Here is an 18,516-nt window from a genome sequence, read left to right on the forward strand (position 1 = left end):
CCGAGAGGAGAATGGAGGAGAAGGGATTGCAGCGTGACCATCCCCCCTGGGGGGAGATTTCTCACTTTCTGTCTCTATGTCTCTCTCTGTCTGTCTGGCAAGCGCACGCACCCTATAGCAAAAATCTCTCCAAAAAAAAAAAAATCTTTTTTTTAACAAATTGCTGAACCCAACAACTCAAAAGAAAACAAAAATCCTTAAATCTGGAAGACAAAGCATTGAAGAAAATCAGTAATGTTTTTAAAAAAAAATCATAGAATTCTATTTCACCAGTTCAGTCTTGTATAATCTCTTTTGTTGAATTTGCAGTGTTACTGTGACCTGAACTTTCCATTAATATTCAACATTATTATTGATATTTAAGAACTTGTTCCTACCATTAAGTTGGCCTTTCTCTTGGTTATTTTTTGTTCTCTTATTTGTCTGTCTTTAGTTTTCCTGGTATAGTACTCCCTTTAGAACTTCTCAAAGAGCTGGTCTGGTATTGGTAAATTCTTTCAGGTCTTGTTTATCTGAGAATGTTATCTTTTATTATCACATGAAGGATAATCTTGCTGGACACTGTATTTTTGGTTGTAATTGTTTTTCACTTAACACTTTGAATATATTTTTTCATTCTTTCCTTGCTTGCATTGTTTCTTATGAGAGGTTCAATGTTAGCCTGATGGGATATCCTTTGAAAGTAACAACATTTTTCTCTTTAGCCAATTTTAGTATCTTATCTCTGTAGTTTTGGTCAATCTGGCTATGATGTGCCTTGGAGAAGATCTTCTTGGATTGATTCTATTTGGTGTTCTTTATATATCTTGGGTTTGGATATTTAAATGCCTCTCTAGGTTTGGAAAGTTTTCTTCTAGATTTCATGGAATAGATTATCAATGCCTTGATTGGTTTCTTCACCTTCTGGGATACCGATTATCCCAGATGTTTAGGCATGTAATGATATCTGGTATTACTTGTATATTATTCTCATTTTGGGGTATTATTTTCTCAATCTTTTTTGGTGAATTTTTCTAGGTTAAAGGTTCTGTTTTCTACATCTGAGATTCAATCTTCTGCATGATCTAATCTGTTTTTAACACTTTCAAAGGAGGTTTTGATTTCCTGTATTATAGCCTTCATCTCTAACAGTTTCACTTGATTCTTCTTTATGGTGTATATTTCCTCTTCCAGTTTGTGGAAGAACTTCCTCACCTCCTATAACTCATTATCTCTTTTCTCCTGCATCTTCTGGAGTTCATTGTGTCTCTTCTCTTGCATCTCTGTTAGCTTTGTCACTATGAATATCCTAAAATCTTTAGCTGACATTTCTAGGAGTTCCATTGTACTGTCTTTCCTTTTGGAGGAGAGATTATTTTCTTGATTTCCTATATTTCTTGTGCCTCTGTGGTGGTGGTTTCTGCTCATCTGTTGGATTATACGTTACTTCCTACCTTCTTGGAGTTAAATCTGAGTGTTAGATGCATGCAGAAGGAGATGGCCTGCAATTTTTCTGCAGTACCGTTTCCCTGAATCTCACCAAGCAACCTGCACTTTTGTCAGTGGAACTGGATATTACAAAGGCCTCACAGTTTCAAGGCAATTTGAGCACATGAGCTGAGCTACAGGGTTTAAAGTATTCAGAAGTTTTGCTACTGTGCACCTAGACCTGCCTAGACACTCAATGTATGGAAGGTGAGAAAACCAGGTAAAAGAAACAAAACAAAGGGGAAAAGACAAAAAAAGAAAAAAAGGGAAAAATATTTTTTAAAAGGCAAAAAGAAAAAAAACCAGAGTCTTCTGGTGTACTAGCAGAGAAAGCCTACCTTGGATGCACATAAATTCTGAAATTACCAAGAGAAAGGAGAGGTCAGAGGCCAGAGACAGTACCTATAGATAAATTAAAATAAATAAATAAATAATAAGTAAAATTAAATTAAAAACCACATATATATAAGAGAGAAATATTTTAAGAGAAAGGAAGAGAGAGAAACAGAAGAGAGAGACAGAAGACAGAGATCACCCTACCTGGCATTTTGCTGGGTATTAGGCTGGAAGGAGGGGTTTGAGGCAGAGGCTTTTTCCAGTTAAAGAGGACGGGAAAGTTACCTCAGATGCACATGGCTTCTGGCTTTTCGCTCAGCAATCGTGTCTTTCTTTCTTTCTTTCTTTCTTTCTTTCTTTATTTATTTAATTTATTTATTTTGGGAGAGATTTTCGCTATAGGGCACGTGTGCTCGCCAGACAGACAGAGAGAGACATAGAGACAGAAAGCGAGAAATCACCCCCCAGGGGGGATGGTCACACTGCAATCCCTTCTCCTCCATTCTCCTCTCAGGATCTTGGGCACACACGCACACGCGCCCGGTGTGAGTTTTAAGCCACCGGGTCCAGGACGCGAACCATGGTCGACTACGTGGGAGTCCAGCGACATAGCCATTACACTAACCACTGGTTCCCAGCATATCGTGTCTTGACCAGGAGTTAGTACTATGTAGACACCTCAGGCCAATTCCAGGCCCACTGGACTTAATCCTTACAGCACAAACCCAAATGACCAGTGGCAGTCCCAACTTCCAATTCAATAGAACTGCTCTTATATCCCCAATGGAAGTATTCCTCCCTTGAGAAACAAGGCTTCTAAACAAATAGAGCTCACTATTGCAGCAATGAGAAGCGAAAATTTGGTGAGTGATTAGTGCAATGATCACATAAGCCTACTTTTACTCCTTGATTCCCAGATCAATATTCATATTCATTAGTTGCCAGTTCAAAGCACGTACAGTGTAAAAATAGGACCTATCTTTTTAGGTTATTATCTCTCTGTTTCAAGCAGTTGAGTCTTCAGCAGAGCATTCCATTATTCTAATAGACCAGCTGCTTCTGGGCAAGGCAATAAAGTACATGACAAAACCTCTATGTCCCATGGGCATCAGCCTATTGCTACTCTCTCTTATGGACTGAATGTGTCCCAAAAAATTCATACATTGAATTATTGATTTTTATGTCCTTATAAAAAGAAACACCAGATTAGGGCCAAATGGTGGCACCATGGTAATACAATTGGACCACATGAGAAGTTTCTGGGCTCATATTCAGGGGCCTCCCTCTGCATGCCAGGCACACATGTGCCCATAATCCAGACTGGCTGGTGGGGTGGGGGGTGGATCATGGCATGGGGATCCTATTGGAAGTGCTTTGCTCTTTCCCCCTTCCTCTTTCTCTCTCTCCCTTTATTATTTCCCTTTCTCTATAAGGCAAGAAATAAATAAACTTTTTTAAAAATCAAGAATATCCTCCCCAACCCACTCTGCAGCCTCTGTATGCATAAAGAGGTTTGAGCAAGATTATGAGAAAGCCACCCATGAGACAAAAGAGGCTCAGAATGAAACCTACTTTGCTATTGGGTCATTTTTCTATGCAAAAATATATCATGACTTTCCTGACAACATAATAATATATTCATCTTAGACTTCCCAGTCTCCAGAACTGTAGGGATTAAGTTTTTGTTTTGCAGGTGACCTGGTATATGGTATTTTGTTATGGTAGCCTAAGCAGAATAATGCACATTCCTTTGCTAACCCTCAGTAAAAGGCAATGTGGTATGGAATTCCATACAGCTAATGAGGCTGGCAAAAGTACTAAAAGCAAAGTCATATCCAGAATACATGTCTTTTAAAGTGAATAATAGTTGCTCCTTTTATGATAGTATCCAATGTAGTCAACCTGCCACCAAGTACCCATACCATGGGGCTCAGTGTTGATACCTGCTGTGGCAGGTCAGGTACTCAACAGGTCAGTCTTGGTTAGGGGAAGTCCATGTTGTAGAACCTACATGTTAGCCTTCATCCTTGCCATTCCTATTACATGAGACTGTTGGGCAATTGTTGCAATGGCTGGGGAAAGAGGCTGACTGATACCCACAAAGATCATCTTGTTCTACTGATTATTAAGAGCCTCTTCTGCACAGATGGATGTCTGTGTTAGTTTAGGTTAAGCAAGGCTCTAGGGTCATGGCTGCAGAATATTTTTTTGGTGAACATTCACCTGAAATACAGTTATTTTTAATTATCTGCCTATTCTAAGAGTTCTGTTCACATGCCTCTCCTCTAGATATTTTTGTCGCATGTCTTCTAAATTTGTTCTTTCCAAGTCTCTGACCATCCACCAAACCATTAGTAACTATCCTTGACTACTGCAGTTTAGATCCATACTTGTAGATATTGCTCAACTCAGATGTAATAGACAACAAAATGTATTGCTCAAAATTCTTCTTAGGAATATTTTCCTTCTTTAAGATTTTTCTGAAGCATACCTAATTCAGGTTGTATGCTACAACAGTTTTTGCAACAACCAGATGGTATTAGCATATTGGCTAAAATAATCTATAAACTAGGTCTAAGTTTCTAGTAGTCAGCCTGTCATGAGCAATTCCCCATGCAGTCAAAGTTATAGATTGAAAAAGAGAAGCTTTGCCATAGAAGTAGGTATCAAACAAGCTAAGCCACCTACTCGGGTACTTAATTACTTTCTTGTGCCTTCCGAATCACCTTCATCTCTTTTCTCTTTCTTTTCTGTACCATTTCCATTGATAGATTGCTTCAGTTTATACTCCAGTTTATACCTTGGTGGGTCAAAAGTAGACCAGTCCCATGGTTAGATGTTCAGTCTTAAACAGGGCCTGATAGCAAACCAGGAGCTAGGTCTCAGAATAATTATCATCAGAACAGAGTATAGATTTTCTTCAAAATGCTACAAGACTATGCTTCAGTTTTCCTATTGGCATTTGCTGAAGATTTGTACAGAATTCCTATTGGCCACATTCAGATGTCACTGGATCTGCTAGACCTTAAGCTCCTAGTGGCAGAGTAGTTAGCATTACAGCCTTAACTTACTGCAGAACCTTTTCATGCTCTGGTCTCCACTCAAAACTGACAGTCTTGTGGTTACTTGGGTCAGGCAACACCACTCAAATGTGATACGTGTGCCTCAAAAAGGCAAAAAGGCCCATCAAGCATTGTACCTCTTCTGTAGTGGTAGGTAATGTGAGCTACAGCAATTGCCTTTCACCTTGAAGGGGATATAGCAACATGCTCAAGACTATTAGCGCATCAGAAACTTCACCAAGGTATTGAGTCCCTGAATTTTTATGAAGTTTATCTCCCACTCTATGATTCACATGCATCTTACTAAGACACCTAAAATGCTTGCTTAAGATTCCGGGACCAGCAGGTGGTGTGGTAGTTAAAGGAGCTGGATTCCCACATAGCTGACCGCTGTTAGGGTGCCAGACCTGGTGGCTTGCTTCTCGCTTTGTGTTTTTCTCTCTCTCTGTCTCTGTCTGGTCAAATTTAAAAAATAATAATAGCAAATGAAATTAAATGCATGATAAATAATTCTTTAAAAAAAAAAAAGGGACCAGCAGTTAGCGTAATGGCTATGACGTTGGACTCCCACGTAGTCGACTGCGGTTCACGTCCCAGATCGGGTGGCTTAAAACTCAGCATGCCCAAGATCCTGAGAGGAGAATGGAGGAGAAGGGATTGTGGCGTGGCCATCCCTCCTGGGGGGTGATTTCTCACTTTCTGTCTCTCTGTCTCTCTGTCTGTCTGGCTAGCGCACGTGCCCTATAGTGAAAACCTCTCCCACCTCCCAAAGAAAAAAAAAGACTCCATCTTGGGCCAGCCTGTGGCATGGTGGTTAAGGAGACTGGATCTCACATGGCCGACTGTGTAATTCAAGTCTCAGACCTTGTGGCTTAAAAAACATGCCAGATGCATGTGAATCCAAAATACCAAGAAAAGAATGGAGGAGAAGGGATTGTGATGTGGCCATCTCCCCTGGAGGATGCTTTCTCACTTTCTTTCTCTCTCTCTCTCTCTTTCTCCCCTGTCAGCATACTTGCCCTAACAATAAACAAAAAAACAAAAAACCCTCCTTATCAGATCCAACCTGCATTAATGTCATCAGTTAAGTGGACTAATATGAACTAATACGATATTCTGCAAAATGTCAGGATAGTCAGGAAATCTGCAGACAATATTTTGGTGGATAGTAAATTAAAGTCTTAAGACTTAAAACGCATCTATTTGACAGACCTTGGGGCAGTTGCTGTCTGCTGCTAAGGTTTCTACTACAGATGCAAGAAAAAAGTGTCTTCGCATTTTCTGTCTGTCTGAATTGTGGCAGCCAAGATTGAATGGAGGAATACAGAGGAAAGAAACATGGAGAGAATTTCTTTGAAATAATGTAAACTTTACTCCATAAAGAAAACCTAAACTACTTTGTAGTGTCCCCCCCCCAAAAAAAAAGACTTAACAGTAAGTTAAGGCAAATCTGGGAAGGTATTCTCTTGGTTCTACCAGGTTAAAACAAACTGCTTCTGCTGATCATTGCAAACTGGTTTAGGGAGCAAAAGAAAAAAAGCATCTGTTAGATCATTAACTGAGAGTCTCTGAGTCTTTGGATTCCTTTCTCTACATTATGCCAGGAAGTTCTGGGCTCTCAAACTCATTATATGTAGGTCACTGTTTAGTCCAAGTTTCTGTCATCCAAGCAAGTAAATTCTTAATACAAAAATTTCTAACACATTAAATCCAGAATTCCTTCTGAGCACATCCACATCAGCATATTTGGCCTGTTATGTTGTACTTTCTTTGGTCTAACACGTTCAGAGTTCTATACTCACACATATTCACTGAGTTGATGCCTATACACATTAGAAAAATCTTGTAGTTCTTTGGGATTAGAAAATCTTTCCCTTGTGATTAGACTTTGTACTTACTCCTTTGGATATCCTGGATCTGCCTTGAGTTGTCTAGTGGCAACAAGGAGTAGTTGAGATACAAATTGAAGAATATAGTCATCTCATTAAAAGGCAAGCTTATTTGGACGAGCAATTGACGTAATGGCTATGTCGCTGGACTCCCATGTAGTCAACCACGGTTCGAGTCCTGGACCTGGTGGCTTAAACTCATGCCAGGCACGTGTGCTTGCGTGCCCAAGATCCTGAGAGGAGAATGGAGGAGAAGGGATTGTGACGTGGCCATCCCCCCTTGGGGGTGATGGATGTCTTGCTTTCTGTCTCTCTGTCTCTCTCTCTTTCTGGCAAGTACAACTGCCCTAGAGCAAAAAATCTCTCCCCCCCCCAAAAAAAAAGGTAAGCTTATTAAAAGGCTCAAGCAAAGAAGACTAATCTGGGACATGGATGGTGAAGACAAGAAAGACTCAGTGATTTAGGTGCTAAGATTTTCAGCTTAATTGAAGTCCACACAACTGTTCTTATTTCAAGTGTCTGGGGACATTTTCCCAGTCCTCACCTTAACTTTTACAAGATGCAAGCTATGAATTCAACATACTTAATTCTGTGACCCTCACAATTAAATGTTGTGTCTGAGTTTCAGTAAGGTTACTCTTGCAGCTGCAGGGAATTTGACATTCTTTCAGAACTGCCATAGACTCTTTTGTTGTCTGACTGGGAGTTCAGCTGAAATTTTTCAGGACCTGTGTGTTATTTTCTTTCCATAAGGCCCCCAGTGCACTCAGAAGAAGGTATCCCACCTCACAGTCCTTACAGTCATCATGAGTCCAAGCAGCAACGTGAGCCCCTGTAACATGATAACCCCAAGTCTCCGACGGCTTGCACATAATGTTTACCTATTCCGAAGAAGTCGCTCAAAGGTCTATCAGGTAAAGATATTTTGTTCACTTACTTATGGGAGGCACTGATGGTGGCAGGTCGGTGAAGAGTATGCACTTGAGTATGGTACAGCAAGCATTCTTACAATAGTCAGATCAAAGCAAGTTTGGGTACAGGTAGACAGACACGTGGTATTCTCAGACCCTTACCGAGTTTTACGACTATATTGGTTTCTTAAAATTAATTAATTAATTTTAACTTGATCAGAGAGGGACAGAGCAGGGGCGGAGCAGGGAGTGAGAAAGCAAACTGCCAGGTCCAGGACTCGAATTGCTTTCAGCCATGTGGGGTCCAGCGTCATTAACCACTACACCTGCCTGCCCCCGGCTATATTGTTTTAAGAGAAACTCAGGACACCGAGTATCTATAGTACAGATCAGCTGATTTGTGTTTGTTTATTATGGCTGCCTGCATTCTGTAATTTATTACTGGGGCCATGACATCCTTCAGAGAAAAGCCCCTGCCAGAGGTCGCTCCCTGAGGGAGAGGGTAGAGGGAAGCCACACATGGGGGAAATAGGCTGTGACCAGATGATACACCCAAAGCCTCCAAGACACCCACTTCAGGAAATTCTGTATCACAGTGATCCAGAGCCACTCCAGCTATGGATTACCAGTATGCATCTCCACGACAAAGGGTCAACATTCCATTCAAGTCTGAAGACAAACCCAAACACCTTAAAAGTCCCAGCCTTCGGGGTCTGTTTTCTGGGGCTCCTGTTACCATTTTCTGTATTAGGGCTCAGACAGGAGACTATACTACACCAGTTATTCTGACAGAGAGAATTTACTATAAAGAGTGTTAACCAGGTATTGGAGAACTGGAAAGACAAAAGGAATACTGGTTATGTCTGAAGAAGCATAATGAGGCTGGTACTGGGACTGTGGGAAAAGTATAAACTTGAACCAGCTGCTCCTACAGGAAAGAACTCTGTCATTACCAGGGTGAGGACTTGTTGCCTGGTGACACCAACAGTAACATGAGCAAAACAGAAAGGACCAAGTTCCTTGATACTCTTCTAGTCTTCTAGTCTCCTCGTGCCCCGCTATTTACAGACTATCATAAGGCCAGCTGCCATAAGAGCAATGTGATTTTCTAAGTCCCAGCCCTGGCATCACATAACTGAGTTTGAAGTTGAGAGACTATAGCTTAAGAATCAACAGTATGTGTGCATATATACATGCGTGTGTCTATGCGCATTTTTGAGCCATTTTAAAGTGAGTTCCCAAGATCTTGTCTTTAGTCTTTACCTCTGCATTCTTGAGCATGCATCTCCTAAAAATGGGGACATTATCTTCTATAACCACAAAACCATTATTCACATCTAAACAATAATTCCTTACATTGCCTAATTCTCAGACCAGACCATATTCAAAGTACTGCCAATTCCTTCAAAATATATTTCACTTCTGATTTTTTTAATCATCTTTGCATTTTTTTTGGGGGGGGGTAGAGGTTTTTGCTATAGGGCGCGTGCGCTCGCCAGACAGACAGAGACATAGAGACAGAGAGCGAGAAATCACCCCCCAGGGGGGATGGTCACGCCGCAATCCCTTCTCCTCCATTCTCCTCTCGGGATCTTGGGCACGCACGCACACGCGCCCGGCGTGAGTTTTAAGCCACCGGGTCCGGGACACGAACCGCGGTCGACTACGTGGGAGTCCAGCGAAATAGCCTTTACGCTAACTGCTGGTTCCCTCACCTTTGCATTTTTTGATGACAAAAACATTTTGACCAGCCAGCCAGTGGTGTGGTGGTTAAAGCAGCTGGGTCCCACGTCGCTGAGCACGCGATTGAAGACCCAGACCTGGCAGTTTGAGAAACTTACTGAGTGCATGTGCATGTGTTCCCAAAAGTTCTGAAAGGAGGGAAAAAAGGAGAAGGGAATATGGTGTGGTCATGCCCCATTGACGGTGCTTTCTCACTTTCTGTCTCTTTCCAGTAAGCACATACACTCGCTGGCAATTTTTTTAAAAATGACTTCTTGCATCTTGGTAATTGGTATATATATATAAATTAATATATATATTAATTTAACTTTATTTCTTTATTTATTGGTTTTTAAATTTGACCAGAGAGGGACAGAGTGAGAGAGAGAGAGAGAGAAAGTAAGAAAACAAGCTGCCAGGTCAGGGACTTGAACTGCAATTGGCCATGTGGGAGTCCAGCATTCCCAGCCACCACACCACCTGGTGGCCCCTCTCTGGCAAAATTTTTAACAAAGTATTTTTTTAAGAAAGTCCCACTTGGAGTTTGTTTTCTTACGTGCATTTAACTAGTTGCTCTATTCTGTGTTTTCTGCTAATCAGAGGTTTGGTCTGAAGGCTTGACAAGGTTCAGATTAGTATCATATTAGTGATACTAATCACTAATCAGGTCATTACACCCTTGGTAATGTTAAATTTGATTACTTAGTAAAAAGAATGGCCACCACATCTCCCCATTATAAAGGTATGTTTTTCCTTTTATCTTTTTTAGGATGTGTTTACTTTTTTAATATTTAAATTTAACTTTATTTATTTACTTACTTATTTTAATTTGACCAGAGAGGGACAGAGCAAAAGAGAGAAAGAGAAAGATGGAAAGTGAGAAACCAAATTGCCCAGTTCCGGGACTGGAAATGCAGTCAGCCATGTGGGAGTCCAGTGCCCTTAACTACCATGCCACCTGCCAGCCCCAGGATGTGTTTATTTTTAATATGTTATACATATACATAGTAAATTATTAATACAACAGTACATTGAATGCTGTGACTCCCATCCCATCTCCCAGCTCCACAGTTCTCTTCCTTAGAGGTAGATGCTGCATTATATACCAGTTTATGTAGCTTGAAAAAAAATGGTTATGCATAAATATGTTTGCATGTATAATTTGTTTTCTTCACAAGTGGTGGCACACTAGACACATTCATGTATGCTTTAAGGCTTTTAATTTATTGCAGGTGAAATAAATGTACTAGATATAGCTTAAGCAGATTAGCTATTAGATCTGTGTCTTCTTAAAAGACACAGATTAAAGTATTACTTAAAAGAAATATGAAGTATTTTAGAATCAAAAAATTTAGAAAAATAAGTTTCCTTGTGTTGGGTTGTCTGAAAAGTCATGAAGTACTTTATGTTTTTCTATGCAAAAATGTGAATGACTTTTTTGACAACCCAATACTTCACAACAGCTGACAAATAAAGTAGCTCTTCCTAGCTACTAACTAAACTTCTTCATGCAGTTTAATTATATTTTATCTGTGGTTTCTATTTTTCTTCCCAGGCAAAAGGCAGAGATGAACCCTTTATTTCTCATTTTTTCTCTCCAAATTATACTAGCAAAATTTGATAAAGTCTGTTTCTAGACTCATTCATACTTTTCAACACCCAGTTTTACAAAGCAGGAGCCTTGAACCTTAGCAGGGCGTTTCCTTAAGTTAAAGGTCTGTTCATTTCTGATCCACACACTGAGTCAAGGGACTTCATCATAGCTTCTTGCATCAGATTCTAAAATGAAGCCTCTCCAGGCAAGACCTTTCCAGTTACATCTGGAAACTGACTGGAACTTTCCTGGCTTATTTCCTGTTGAATCTAAGTGGTATGTCAATTTTGGCCTGATTTAATTTGCCCTACGACTCTAGCTGTCTCAGAGCTTTTAACTTTCTTGAATCCTTAGGCCAGAAGAGCCTCTCAGAACTCTCTGGTTCATTCTTTCCTTCCCATGAAAACCACTCTGCTTGCAGAAGCTCTCTGCCCAGCTAAAGATGGACTAGCAGAAGGAACTCACCACTGGGTGCTACAATTTGACTTATCCCAGTTAACCCCTCATTCCATGTGTAACCTCCGCAACCTGGCCTTCTGCTGTGCCTCCCTTCCTTTGACTGCATAATGGGGGAAATACTCATCCTAAATTTTGCACATGAAACAAACTGTTGTTAGAAATATGTTGTAAAGGGAACCAGCAGTTAGCGTAATGGCTATGTTGCTGGACTCCCACGTAGTCGACCGTGGTTCACATCCCGGACCCGGTTGCTTAAAACTCACGCCGGGCGCGTGTGCGTACGTGCCCAAGATCCCAAGAGGAGAATGGAGAAGGAATTGTGGCATGACCATCCCCCCTGGGGGTGATTTTTCGCTTTCTGTGTCTATGTCTCTCTCTGTCTGGCGAGCGCACGCGCCCTATAGCGAAAACCTCTCCAAAAAAAAAGAAAGAAATATGTTGTAAAGAAAGCATATGATTATAGAGGATTTGCTATTATTAACTCTAAACTCTGCCATATCCCCAGGTCCAGCCCATCCACAAGAGCAAAAGAATTCCCAATAACTGCACCAAAGCATACACTATATATTTTTTTTATTTTCTTAAAGGAGGGGTGTTGAATAAGTAACACTTTCCATGCTGTGAAAAAAATCAAATAGTTACAAAGGACATACGGTGAAAAATACATCTTTTTATTACCATTTTCCAGTTCCCCTCTCTGAAACAACTTTGTGTCACAATTTCTCACATATCCTAGAGAGTGATTATACTTTATACTCATGTGTGTTTGTGTGTGCTTTCCTCACCTTTTTTTTTTTTTTTTTGGAGGGTTTTTTGCTGTAGGCCCTTCTCCTCCATTCTCTCAGGATCTTGGTCACACACACACATGCCCAGTGTAAGTTTAAGCCACCAGATCCAGGACTCGAACCATGGTTGACTACATGGGAGTCTAGCGACAGTCATTATGCCATCTGCTAGTTTCCCTCACCTGTTCTTTTTTGAACTTCACTTGATCTTAGTCAAAAAGCTGGGAGGAATTTTTTCTGAATTTGAATAGTAACAAATTGTTAGAATATGTACTGCTCTGCTCCTTATTTTTCTCTAAACAATATGTGTTAGAGATAATTTTACATAATACATAGAGTTCCACATTATTTATATACATATGTGATATATATATATGGGCTTATTTAATCATATCCCTATTACTAAGCATTTTATCTTAAACACAGTTTTCATTTGTTTTATTGCCAGAAGGTGTATATGTAGGGGTGTGATAGGCCACACCCCAGTGGGGTGTAGTCATGCTGCAATTCTTTCTCCTCCATTTCTCCATCCTGTCAGGATTTGGGATATACATGTACATGTGCCTGGACTGTTTTTCATCAGGGCAGAGATTTGAACTGTGGTTAGCCATGTGAGATCTGGCTCCCAAAGCATGGCATGGAACCACTGTGCAGTAGAGCTGGACTTGTGCTAGGCATTTAGATGGTTTCCAGTCTTATTAACTCAAACAATGGATATCCCAATGAATATCCATATGTACAGTTCTAGAATAAGTTCTTGGAAATAGAGCCGCTAGGTCAAAAACTAAATTATTTTTAATTTTGTTGACCTTTGAATTTTCCTTGGAGTTGAACTACCATGCTCTTTCAGAATTCTAAATGATGTAATATACACAACAACCAACATTTACTCCAACAAGGTGGTCTTTAAACCTGAGGCTATTTTGACCTTTTCCCTCAAGTGACATTACAACAATGTACAACTGTGAGTATTAGTATCATATTAGTGATACTAATCACTAATCAGGTCATTACACCCTTGGTAATGTTAAATTTGATTACTTAGTAAAAAGAATGGCCACCACATCTCCCCATTATAAAGGTATGTTTTTCCTTTTATCTTTTTTAGGATGTGTTTACTTTTTTAATATTTAAATTTAACTTTATTTATTTACTTACTTATTTTAATTTGACCAGAGAGGGACAGAGCAAAAGAGAGAAAGAGAAAGATGGAAAGTGAGAAACCAAATTGCCCAGTTCCGGGACTGGAAATGCAGTCAGCCATGTGGGAGTCCAGTGCCCTTAACTACCATGCCACCTGCCAGCCCCAGGATGTGTTTATTTTTAATATGTTATACATATACATAGTAAATTATTAATACAACAGTACATTGAATGCTGTGACTCCCATCCCATCTCCCAGCTCCACAGTTCTCTTCCTTAGAGGTAGATGCTGCATTATATACCAGTTTATGTAGCTTGAAAAAAAATGGTTATGCATAAATATGTGTGTGCATGTATAATTTGTTTTCTTCACAAGTGGTGGCACACTAGACACATTCATGTATGCTTTAAGGCTTTTAATTTATTGCAGGTGAAATAAATGTACTAGATATAGCTTAAGCAGATTAGCTATTAGATCTGTGTCTTCTTAAAAGACACAGATTAAAGTATTACTTAAAAGAAATATGAAGTATTTTAGAATAAAAAAATTTAGAAAAATAAGTTTCCTTGTGTTGGGTTGTCTGAAAAGTCATGAAGTACTTTATGTTTTTCTATGCAAAAATGTGAATGACTTTTTTGACAACCCAATACTTCACAACAGCTGACAAATAAAGTAGCTCTTCCTAGCTACTAACTAAACTTCTTCATGCAGTTTAATTATATTTTATCTGTGGTTTCTATTTTTCTTCCCAGGCAAAAGGCAGAGATGAACCCTTTATTTCTCATTTTTTCTCTCCAAATTATACTAGCAAAATTTGATAAAGTCTGTTTCTAGACTCATTCATACTTTTCAACACCCAGTTTTACAAAGCAGGAGCCTTGAACCTTAGCAGGGCGTTTCCTTAAGTTAAAGGTCTGTTCATTTCTGATCCACACACTGAGTCAAGGGACTTCATCATAGCTTCTTGCATCAGATTCTAAAATGAAGCCTCTCCAGGCAAGACCTTTCCAGTTACATCTGGAAACTGACTGGAACTTTCCTGGCTTATTTCCTGTTGAATCTAAGTGGTATGTCAATTTTGGCCTGATTTAATTTGCCCTACGACTCTAGCTGTCTCAGAGCTTTTAACTTTCTTGAATCCTTAGGCCAGAAGAGCCTCTCAGAACTCTCTGGTTCATTCTTTCCTTCCCATGAAAACCACTCTGCTTGCAGAAGCTCTCTGCCCAGCTAAAGATGGACTAGCAGAAGGAACTCACCACTGGGTGCTACAATTTGACTTATCCCAGTTAACCCCTCATTCCATGTGTAACCTCCGCAACCTGGCCTTCTGCTGTGCCTCCCTTCCTTTGACTGCATAATGGGGGAAATACTCATCCTAAATTTTGCACATGAAACAAACTGTTGTTAGAAATATGTTGTAAAGGGAACCAGCAGTTAGCGTAATGGCTATGTTGCTGGACTCCCACGTAGTCGACCGTGGTTCACATCCCGGACCCGGTTGCTTAAAACTCACGCCGGGCGCGTGTGCGTACGTGCCCAAGATCCCAAGAGGAGAATGGAGAAGGAATTGTGGCATGACCATCCCCCCTGGGGGTGATTTTTTGCTTTCTGTGTCTATGTCTCTCTCTGTCTGGCGAGCGCACGCGCCCTATAGCGAAAACCTCTCCAAAAAAAAAGAAAGAAATATGTTGTAAAGAAAGCATATGATTATAGAGGATTTGCTATTATTAACTCTAAACTCTGCCATATCCCCAGGTCCAGCCCATCCACAAGAGCAAAAGAATTCCCAATAACTGCACCAAAGCATACACTATATATTTTTTTTATTTTCTTAAAGGAGGGGTGTTGAATAAGTAACACTTTCCATGCTGTGAAAAAAATCAAATAGTTACAAAGGACATACGGTGAAAAATACATCTTTTTATTACCATTTTCCAGTTCCCCTCTCTGAAACAACTTTGTGTCACAATTTCTCACATATCCTAGAGAGTGATTATACTTTATACTCATGTGTGTTTGTGTGTGCTTTCCTCCCCTTTTTTTTTTTTTTGGAGGAGTTTTTGCTGTAGGGCATGTGCACTTGCCAAAGAGACAGAAAGTGAGAAATCACCCTCCAGGGTGGATGGCCACACCGCAATCCCTTCTCCTCCATTCTCTCAGGATCTTGGTCACACACACACATGCCCAGTGTAAGTTTAAGCCACCAGATCCAGGACTCGAACCATGGTTGACTACATGGGAGTCTAGCGACAGTCATTATGCCATCTGCTAGTTTCCCTCACCTGTTCTTTTTTGAACTTCACTTGATCTTAGTCAAAAAGCTGGGAGGAATTTTTTCTGAATTTGAATAGTAACAAATTGTTAGAATATGTACTGCTCTGCTCCTTATTTTTCTCTAAACAATATGTGTTAGAGATAATTTTACATAATACATAGAGTTCCACATTATTTATATACATATGTGATATATATATATGGGCTTATTTAATCATATCCCTATTACTAAGCATTTTATCTTAAACACAGTTTTCATTTGTTTTATTGCCAGAAGGTGTATATGTAGGGGTGTGATAGGCCACACCCCAGTGGGGTGTAGTCATGCTGCAATTCTTTCTCCTCCATTTCTCCATCCTGTCAGGATTTGGGATATACATGTACATGTGCCTGGACTGTTTTTCAAGTCATCAGGGCAGAGATTTGAACTGTGGTTAGCCATGTGAGATCTGGCTCCCAAAGCATGGTATTTAACCACTGTGCAGTAGAGCTGGACTTGTGCTAGGCATTTAGATGGTTTCCAGTCTTATTAACTCAAACAATGGATATCCCAATGAATATCCATATGTACAGTTCTAGAATAAGTTCTTGGAAATAGAGCCGCTAGGTCAAAAACTAAATTATTTTTAATTTTGTTGACCTTTGAATTTTCCTTGGAGTTGAACTACCATGCTCTTTCAGAATTCTAAATGATGTAATATACACAACAACCAACATTTACTCCAACAAGGTGGTCTTTAAACCTGAGGCTATTTTGACCTTTTCCCTCAAGTGACATTACAACAATGTACAACTGTGAGTACAGTTCTCCAGCATTGCTGGCTTAGAAGTCCCTGGAATGGCAGGAGGTCTTCTTGATGAACAGCCATCTTCCAATATTGCCACATAGTGACACCCCATCTGGAATGATCTCATTCTGGGAAACTTCAGAGTCCCAAAGTCCCTTGTTAAAAGTAAGCATCCAACACTGTGGGTCTTGGCTGGCCATCATCTATTTGGAATGATTCAACATTAATATTTAAATTCATTTGCACCAAAATTGGAGACATGAAAGGGTTGAAAACAGGCAAAGGGAACAGCTTACATTTAATTCATTTATTTTTTGCTAAAGGGTGCATGCTGGAGAGAGACAGAGAAAGAGAAAGTGAGAAAGTCAGCCCCAGAGAGGGTGACCATGCCACAATCCCTTCTCCTCCAGTTTCCTCTCAGGATTTTGGGCACACGTGCACATGCATTTGGCATGTTTTTCAAGCCACTGGGTCCAGGACTTGAACCACACAGTCAACCATGTGGGATCTAGCCACTTTAACCATCATACCACCTGACTGGCCCATGAGAGTCCTCATTTCTTGTGACATATTTTATCTTTCCTATGGCACTTCCCATATTTTGCCTCTTAGAGTAAGTTGTATCATCATTAAGAAGTTCACCTCCTTGTCCCCATACTCATAGTAGGTAACAAATGTTTGTAGACAGAATTAAAGACAGAAACAGGCTAGAGAGAAGAAGTTCTGAACCCCCATTCTAATTTGAGTCAGTTCCTGCAGTTCCTAGAACTGCCAATTATGAGTACTTTGGATGGCCTCCTACATGGAGCAATTAATCCCTGTAAGGACCCACAGGAAGTGCCCCTAAGGACTCTGGTAGGCTTCAGGAGACCTAGGTTCCAGGTATCCTATAAAAATTGGAAACACATCTGCCCCCATCACTCAGTCAGTAAACGTTCAAAGCTTCCCAGATGCCAACTATGGCACCATTGCCTTTCCTAGCCTTTCCATTAACCATTTCCTTGCCAACAAGAGCATATGCCAGTGATTTCAACCTCTGCCACAGTGGAGCTTCATAGGTAACACACAGAGATTCCTACTCTACACAGCAAGAGGGGCTTTTCTGAGTCCCTTGGATTCCAAATGGCCTCTGAAATTTCTAAGCTGTCTCCTCACCCTTTTTCCTGACACACCTGTGAACAGACAAGACACAAGGTTCTCAGAGAGGTGGTGGGTGGAGCTTTTCAGCCATCTGTATATCAACCCCTTTAACTCTATTTCACGTGACATCCTTCATTCACATTTAAAGTTCACAACTCCACATCATTTTCCCCAGCCTTCCTTGACCATCCAATGTTATACCCAATGGTTTCCTCTTCTGTAGCACTCATGCCACTTGTAACTACTTGTGTCATCTCCACTAGACTTTTAAGTTCCATGAGGGTGGCCTCTAATCCTTTCTAGTTTCCCTCTGTATCTCCAGCACTTGGCTCAGAGACTGACACATAATAGATGCTTATTAAATATTTTTTGAATTAGTATTGATCCCACTAACTTTCATCCTCAAAAATATTTATACAGTATTATTAATAATGATATGCATCATTTGATGGCTTATCAAATCTTTATTGGGTGAGTGTCTTAACTTTGGGGGAAAAGACAGTATAGGTAATCTAATTATTATTCTCCCTACTTTTCAGAAAATGAAACACCATTTATCAGGTTTACCGACTTGTCTAACGCAGTGAAACCATCATTAGAATTTGAATGCAAACCCACAGGAAGATTCTGGCTGCAAACCTTGTGTCACATACCAGCTGTTAACCAGATGCTTTGGCAGCTGAGTGAAATACTGGTAGCTGGTGGAAGAGAGCCGTGGAAGGACAGTAAGACAGGCTTCAGATGTTTGTTCTCTCCTCATGTCTGCTTGCTGCCTAAAGAGGGTCACTTGGCTCTCCTGGGTCCTGAGACCCTCTAATAGGGCATACGTCTCTCAGTAACTTGAGGCTGGGCCAGACAGAGAGTGAGGCCAGAGAAGCCTCAGCTTCTAGGGAAGAGAGAGATGAGCGCTGGAACACAGGGCACCTGTCCACGCTATTGTGTGTG

General features: G+C 40.4%; 1 non-coding gene across 1 annotated transcript; it reads left to right on the top strand.

The window, feature by feature from the left end:
• Positions 1-6,058: 6,058 nt before the first annotated feature.
• LOC114005441 (small nucleolar RNA SNORA31) lies at positions 6,059-6,194 on the top strand. Its single transcript, XR_003547292.1, has one exon. It is a non-coding gene; the product is annotated as a small nucleolar RNA SNORA31 (small nucleolar RNA).
• Positions 6,195-18,516: the final 12,322 nt, after the last annotated feature.

The sequence above is a fragment of the Tupaia chinensis genome, unplaced genomic scaffold (assembly GCF_000334495.1).
Source record: "Tupaia chinensis unplaced genomic scaffold, TupChi_1.0 Scaffold143796_1, whole genome shotgun sequence".
Taxonomy (NCBI): Eukaryota; Metazoa; Chordata; class Mammalia; order Scandentia; family Tupaiidae; genus Tupaia; species Tupaia belangeri.